Here is a 7,443-nt window from a genome sequence, read left to right on the forward strand (position 1 = left end):
TTGCTAGCAAATGCATTCATGAAAATGCCGATCAAAAATAAAATAAAATGCATTCATGAAACTTTTAACTTGTCTACGTATTGATTCACTTAAAATTTAATAGACGGTTATAATTTCTCTTGCTTTCTTTAAATTTTATCACTCAAATATTGCCCTATCAATCAAAAAATAAAATAAATAAATAAAATTAAAAATGGCAAATAAAAATGAAAAATATTTTTCATGCGTCCTTTATTCCTTTTACTCTGCGAATCCGCAATCTGTCATGTCGTTGAAAACTGAGAATTCAGTCACAAAATAAGTGAAGCAGCTTTTTGTTGAGGGCAAGATTATGCCAATCACTTGAGCACTGCCATCATATTTTCTTGACACCACAGTCCAGACAACAAGAATATAAATTAGTGGTCATTAGGAGTTCTATAAGTTCAAACTTCAAACTAACAGTCTTAAAATGTTGTCAGTCACAAGCTAATTGGGTCAACAAAATCTCATACAAAATAAAAAAAAGAAATTTGCCAAAAAGAAACAAAAAGAAGATTATTTTATTATTATTCTTACTATATCACGACACTATAAATAGAACTGATGCTTCTCTATATTCTTCACTGCGAAAAAACATTTTGTAACCAATATCAAAAATGGAGAAAACCATCTTCCGCAATTCATGGATTCTGACTACTTCCACTCTTGTAGTAATAACAATCATTACCATGCTAATGGTATTCAAAAGAAAAAAATCGTCGACAATGGTATGGCCAACAGGGCCAAAAACGTTGCCAATTATAGGTAACATGCATGTTCTTGGAGGCACGGCTCTTCAAGTTGTCTTACATAACCTTGCCAAAATTCATGGCAACGTTATGACGATATGGATCGGTAGTTGGAGACCGGTTATTGTCGTTTCGGATATTGATCGAGCATGGGAAGTACTTGTTAACAAATCGTCGGATTATTCAGCTCGTGATATGCCCGAAATCACTAAGATTATTTCTGCTGATTGGAAAACTATCTCTACTTCTGATTCTGGTCCTGGCTGGTCTAATCTTCGCAAAGGTCTTCAAAATGTGGCGCTGTCTCCTCATAACTTAGCCGCACAAAGTGTCAATTTCAAGAAAAAGACATTACCAAAATGATTCAAAGTTTGAAAAAAGAAGCCGCGAGCAATAATGGAATTGTCAAACCAATAGACCATCTTAAGAAGGCGACGTTAAGACTAATTAGTCGATTGATATTCGGCCAGGATTTCAATGATGATAAATATGTTGATGATATGCATCATGCTATTGAAGAGTTGATCCGTGTTAGTGGTTATGCTCAGCTTGCCGAGGCATTTTACTAAGCGAAATACTTACCAAGTCATAAAAAAGCTGTTAGAGACGTCGAAGAAGCAAATCAACGAGTGAAAAAGTTGGTGCGTCCATTTTTATCATTGAATCCTCCTACTAATACTTATTTGCATTTTCTCAATTCACAGAAATATGACGAAGAAGTGATCATATTCGCTATATTTGAAGCTTATCTTTTGGGTGTTGATAGTACTTCTTTGACTACTGCATGGGCTCTCGCATTTTTAATACGCGAACCAGTTGTGCAAGATAAACTTTATCAAGAACTAAAGAATTTTACGGCCAAGAACGATCGTGAAATCGTGAAAGTTGAAGATTTAAACAAGTTGCAATACTTACAAGCCGTTCTTAAAGAAACAATGAGAATGAAACCAATTGCACCATTAGCTATACCACATAAAGCTTGTAGAGACACATCGCTAATGGGGAGCAAAATTGATCAAGGCACCAGGGTTATGGTTAACATATATGCTTTACACCATAATGAGAAAGTCTGGAAAGAACCATTCAAATTTATGCCAGAAAGATTTTTACAAACTCAGGATGTTGTTAATGGAAAAGCAATGGAACAGTCACTACTACCATTTAGTGCAGGCATGAGGATTTGCGCGGGAATGGAATTGGGTAAACTTCAATTCAGTTTCTCTCTTGCTAATCTTGTTAATGCTTTTGAATGGTCTTGTGTTTCTGATGGAGTACTTCCTGATATGAGCGATCAACTTGGTTTTGTTTTGTTGATGAAGACGCCACTCCAAGCACGTATAGTTCCTCGTGTGTAATCATCGTACATCGACTGGGGATCAGTTATAATGGTTTTTAATCAACACAAAATTGGTTAAAAAGACCAAAATCAACAATTCCTGGGTGAAATGGACAGTTAGATTTTGATACTGTTTAAATGGACAAAAATGTAAAAATAAGCAGGATGTAACTAGTTTCATCGTGCCCGTTTTCAAATATTTTTTCTTATTTTTAATTTACACAAAATGTATCCAGTTTCATCCTTGCTATTTTTTAAATTTAAGCTATACCAGTTTCATCCTTACTATTTTTTTTGGCCATTTCACCCAAACTATTTTTTACTCGTCCATTTGAACCGTGATTTAAAAATATTTGGACAAATGACCCATTTTCCGTTTAATCAAGTCAATAATGGGTTTGTTTAGAGATCTTGTTTGAACTGCCTATATTTTGTATGCAGTTGATGTTGGTCATGTTGCTTTGATGTATTGTATTAAGCTTCTAGGTTGTGGCATTTTAATGTTGTATGGTGTGTTTTTTATCCCCTCAATCAATTTTTCTGCAAATTGTTCAGAATTTTATCAACAAAGCAAGTACCTTCTTACTAGCAAGCCATAACAACAATGGTTGAGTAGAAATAGAAGGTTTCCGAGAAAGGAATGAGAAAGTAAAAACGGAGAATGATTTACGGTCAACAAAACAAGCGTATGGTTTTAACTCCTTAGTCCTTAACCTACACAACTATTTTTCTCTACGTCTCAAAGGGGATAATAATAGAAATACGAAACCCATAGACATACTACTATATTAGCCGTTTTAAATCTAGCATTTCAGTACTTGATATTGCCCAAAAGAAAGCTTGAATCTTGGTATATCTTAATTATATTTTCTAGATTTTTCTTTTTGTTGTTGAAGATCCTTGCATTTCTTTCCAAATACACCATTATATATTGCGACCGAAAGATTATTTTGTATTAGATTAAGACGCTTATCACTCCAATTATGACTCCAAGTTTGAACAGTTTTGGCGATATGGAAATTGTAGCTCCAACGGAAACTGCATCCTTCAACAAAATACGTCCAAATTCTTTTAGTTCTCCAACATTATATATAACAAGTGGGAACTTGTTTCATTTTCTTCTTCACAGAACCAACATAACCTATCCAATTTCATACCTTTCTAAGAAGTTTTTCGGCGGTCATGATCAATCTTTCAATGGAGAGAAGCCATAAAAAGAAATTGACTTTATAGGGATATAAACGACTCTAAATATTCTCGCTTGGAAAATTTTCAACACTCGATTCACCAAGAGAAGTAACTCCAATCTTTACTGAATATTACTCCAACTTATTATTATCCTTAACCATCTACAATTTAGAATCCAGAAATCCTTCTTGGATATTTACCAATTCTAGCGACGCATTTATGGAAGCGACCTCCCTTAATATTTTTAGAGAGTATCTATCACGGGACATAAACTTCCATTTGAGACCGTCGCTTGAGATTTCATACAACTGAGCCACTATAAACCCTTTTAGTTCTTGAAGCTTCATAGGGTAACAAAAACCTATTACATAACATATGATCACTAATCTAAAAGTCTTCCCAAAATCTGGTTATCTTACCCTCACAAATCTTGAATATTACATGTTTATTAAAATCTTCAAGCTCATTATAAATGTTGTGCCACAATCTACAACCATTTAGGCTGACTAGTTTCCCAACCCGTGGAGATTTCACCAAATTTTTCCACGATTATTTTCCTCTGAAGAGCATCATTTTTCGTACCGAATCTCCACCACCATTTTTTAAGAAGAGCCGAATTCATAAGTATAGACTTTCAGATCCGATAAGCCCCACCTTCTTTAGACTTTACAACTATGAACCACCCAATATTATGGAATTATTATTATTATTATTTTTCTATTTCTTATTTTTTGTTATTTAGGTCGTCATCCCATACAAAATTTCTTACTAATCTATCTAGTTTATCGGTTATGGAACATGGAGCAAACACAATGATAGGTAATATATAAGCAAACTAGCCAAAACACTTTTTATAAGTGTCACTTTACGTCCTCCTGATATCGACTGCCCTTTCCAAGAAGAAATCCTAGAAGCACAAGGCTCCAAAATCTTCCCCACTTATGAGATCGACATCATCGACTAATTAACTTTATCACCCAAAAAAAGACCAAGATAAATACTTGGGAAATTAGATCTTTTATAGCCTAACGAACTTGCAAAACCATCAATATCTTCATCATGAGAAACACCGAATAAACAACTTTTAGAAAAATTATTCTTCAACCCGACGTTAACTCAAAACATAGAAGCAAATATCATATGGGTATATTAATTAAATACCTCTAATTTTGACACCCAATAATTATACCCTTATACAACAATAAATATATCCTTATCATTTAAAAACCTTATCCATTAAAAAATAGCTAGGTTACCTTAATACCTCACTTATAATATTAGTTTTCATTTAAAAACCTTATCCCTTAAAAAAAATATCTATTACTTCACAGCCACCACTACCACCACCATTCCACCACCACCAGCACCGCCGCCACCACCACCACCACCACTTACTAACTAAAACCACCACTAATATTCTACCATCGCCACTGATATTCCACCACCACCATCATTGATGATGCTGTCACCCAGAGCCGATCCTGTGCGTATTAGGACCATGTGCGAACTTAATCGCAGGGCTTTTTTACGTTCAAATTTTTTTTCTTCTCCCCGACAATTTCGAATAACAATGACATATTTTTTCCTCCCCGCTACTTCTTGTTGACGGAGTGGATGTATAGACTCTGCTGTATAGCAGCAATGGTGCCGGCTAGTACTGGATGGTATTATGTGGGAACTGGTGACATTGGCTCTATGGCCTGGTGACAGCCAAACAGTCGTGGCGGAGTTTGCTGCCTGCTAGCATGTTGCAATGATGTAATAGCTCGTTGGACTGGTAAATATTGATTGAACTGGTGAAGGTGTAGTGGTGGTCTGTATTGCTGATGACGCCTTGAACTTTGGATGGTTGACGCGATGCATGGTGATGGTTATGGTCGTGAACGAGGTGTTGGGGTTCACATAAGAAGGTGATGAATTGGAGAGAGTATACAGGCTCCTCTATGTGGAGTTTTTAAGAACAGGTGACGTGCATATCATGGCCTTCACCCTTCATGTAAAACTCCAATTCTTACGGAGAATTCAGATTGAATACAAGTAACGATGGAAACTCCTCTCAAATTGCTTGAAGAATGAAATCCAGAATGAAATCCACTACTGCAATTGATAGACCAGGTAATAGCTGCTGGTGGTTTTGACGATGAACATGAGAATGATAGAGACGCTGGATAAAGAGAAGCGAAGCATGAAAGCCGATGTTGTTCTTGAGAACCCGCTGTTAACTCTTGAGTGAGAAAGAAAATGGGAAGTCTGAGCAAGTTTTGTGCGTGAAAAAAGGCCTCGTCCTGAGATGGGCCATGTGCGTCGCACCTCTGCATCCTCTCAGGCCCGGCTCTGCTGTCACCACTGATGTCGCCACCACTGTAGTCGCCGCTACCGCCGCCACCACCAAAGTGAATGAGTCAACAACCAAAGTTGATATAAAAAGGCGGAACCCAGGAGCAATGTTTTCAGATTATAGTGTCAACAACAAAAGTTGATCCCTTTAAGTGGGATCAACAATTGAAGTTGATCCATTAAGTGGGATCAATAATGGAAGTTGATCCACAAAAACTGGGATCAACAGTTGGAGTTGACACCATTTAATTATATGAGTCTGTTTTCTGTAAAAACCAATAACTTTGGAACCTGCAAACTGGCATATCCTTAAGAAACACAAGAATAACATTCATAAAAAATCAGAATGTATGTCATTACAAATATAACAATTCCAAACCAAGAAGCATAAAAAAAAGAAAAGAAACCTCCAACTAGTATGAAGCCTAAAAAAAATGCAAAAAAAGCTGTAGTGAATCAACTTCAACACATCAAGCCCTTTCGTGCTAGAGCAGTAAATCAAAATTTTTTGCAACAACCATCTTTGATACAAAAAAAAGAAAAGAAATGACATATTGGAACGAGTTAACTTGGCATGAGTCGAACACGCATCATCTGACATTGAGTCAGTCATGATACCATTACACCACAAATTCAACATTTGAAGAACTTTACAACTACAAAATATAACAACACCACCACAACCATTAGTCGAACAACAATACACAAACACAAACCAACAAGAAATTAAGCTAAATTTTTTTAACAAACATGATATATAATTAAACTACAAGCATGACTATACTAATCCAAGAAAATGTTGTCAACAATAGGAGTCAGTAGTTGATCCCATAAAAAACACTGTCAACAACAGGAGTTGATCCCATAAATGGGATCAACAACAGTAGTTGATCCCATAAAAACTGAAGACGTCCAGAGATTTTTCGACCATAAAACAAAACATCAACGAAAAAACATCAAAATGATCCACCAACAACCTAAAAATCTAACTGCATACAAAAAAATATGGGTAAGATCTAGAACATACAAGAAATTATAGTTATAACCTAATAAACTAAACAAACAAGATTGATTTTTGTACCATCACAATATGTGGATTTAGTTTGAACGAATACTTCAAAGTAAACTGATTATCATCAATTCTTCACTTCAGTTGATGATATCATTGATTCTTCTCTTCAATTGATATCCTCCACTACTTCAAACTAAACAGATCTCAAAATTATTCAATCTCTAACCTAGAACGATGAAAAATAATTCATAAAAAGTTCAAATAAGTTGAAATCGAACACAAAATAGAGATAAAACTACGAAATTGAAAACCAAAAATCGAATTTGTCGATCTTTGAATCTGAAAAATCAATCTTTATCATAAAAAGATGAATAACAATAAATAACATTTTCAAATCAGTTGAAATCGAACATGGAGATATTAATAAATCTGATTTTGATGACGGAGGACGTTGTGGTGACGGCGGCGGATCTGGTGGTCGTAGTACAGTGGTGTTGTTCTTGGTTGAAAGAGAAAGAGAGAGAAAAAAAATGGTCGCATCAGCAAATTGAAGCTGATTAACTTGGATTCCTCCGTTTTTCACCGAGAAGCCCGATATTTTACCAACTTCTTATGCCTTATTCAACATATGACTCAACACTTCCCCGATGATGGTAAAGAGGAACGGTGATAGTGGATACCCTTGACGAACTACTGAAAAGACAATGAGCCGAGCCATTCATAAGAACCGAGAATTCTGAATAATACAAGCAATTTTGAATCCAAGCACGCTAAACACCCCCGAAGCCCATTTTATATCA

The 7,443-nt window shown here is 35.6% G+C and overlaps 1 pseudogene; it reads left to right on the plus strand.

The window, feature by feature from the left end:
- The first annotated feature begins 618 nt into the window (after positions 1-618).
- LOC113349485 lies at positions 619-2,356 on the plus strand (annotated as a pseudogene).
- Positions 2,357-7,443: the final 5,087 nt, after the last annotated feature.

Source organism: Papaver somniferum, chromosome 2 (assembly GCF_003573695.1).
Source record: "Papaver somniferum cultivar HN1 chromosome 2, ASM357369v1, whole genome shotgun sequence".
NCBI lineage: Eukaryota > Viridiplantae > Streptophyta > Magnoliopsida > Ranunculales > Papaveraceae > Papaver > Papaver somniferum.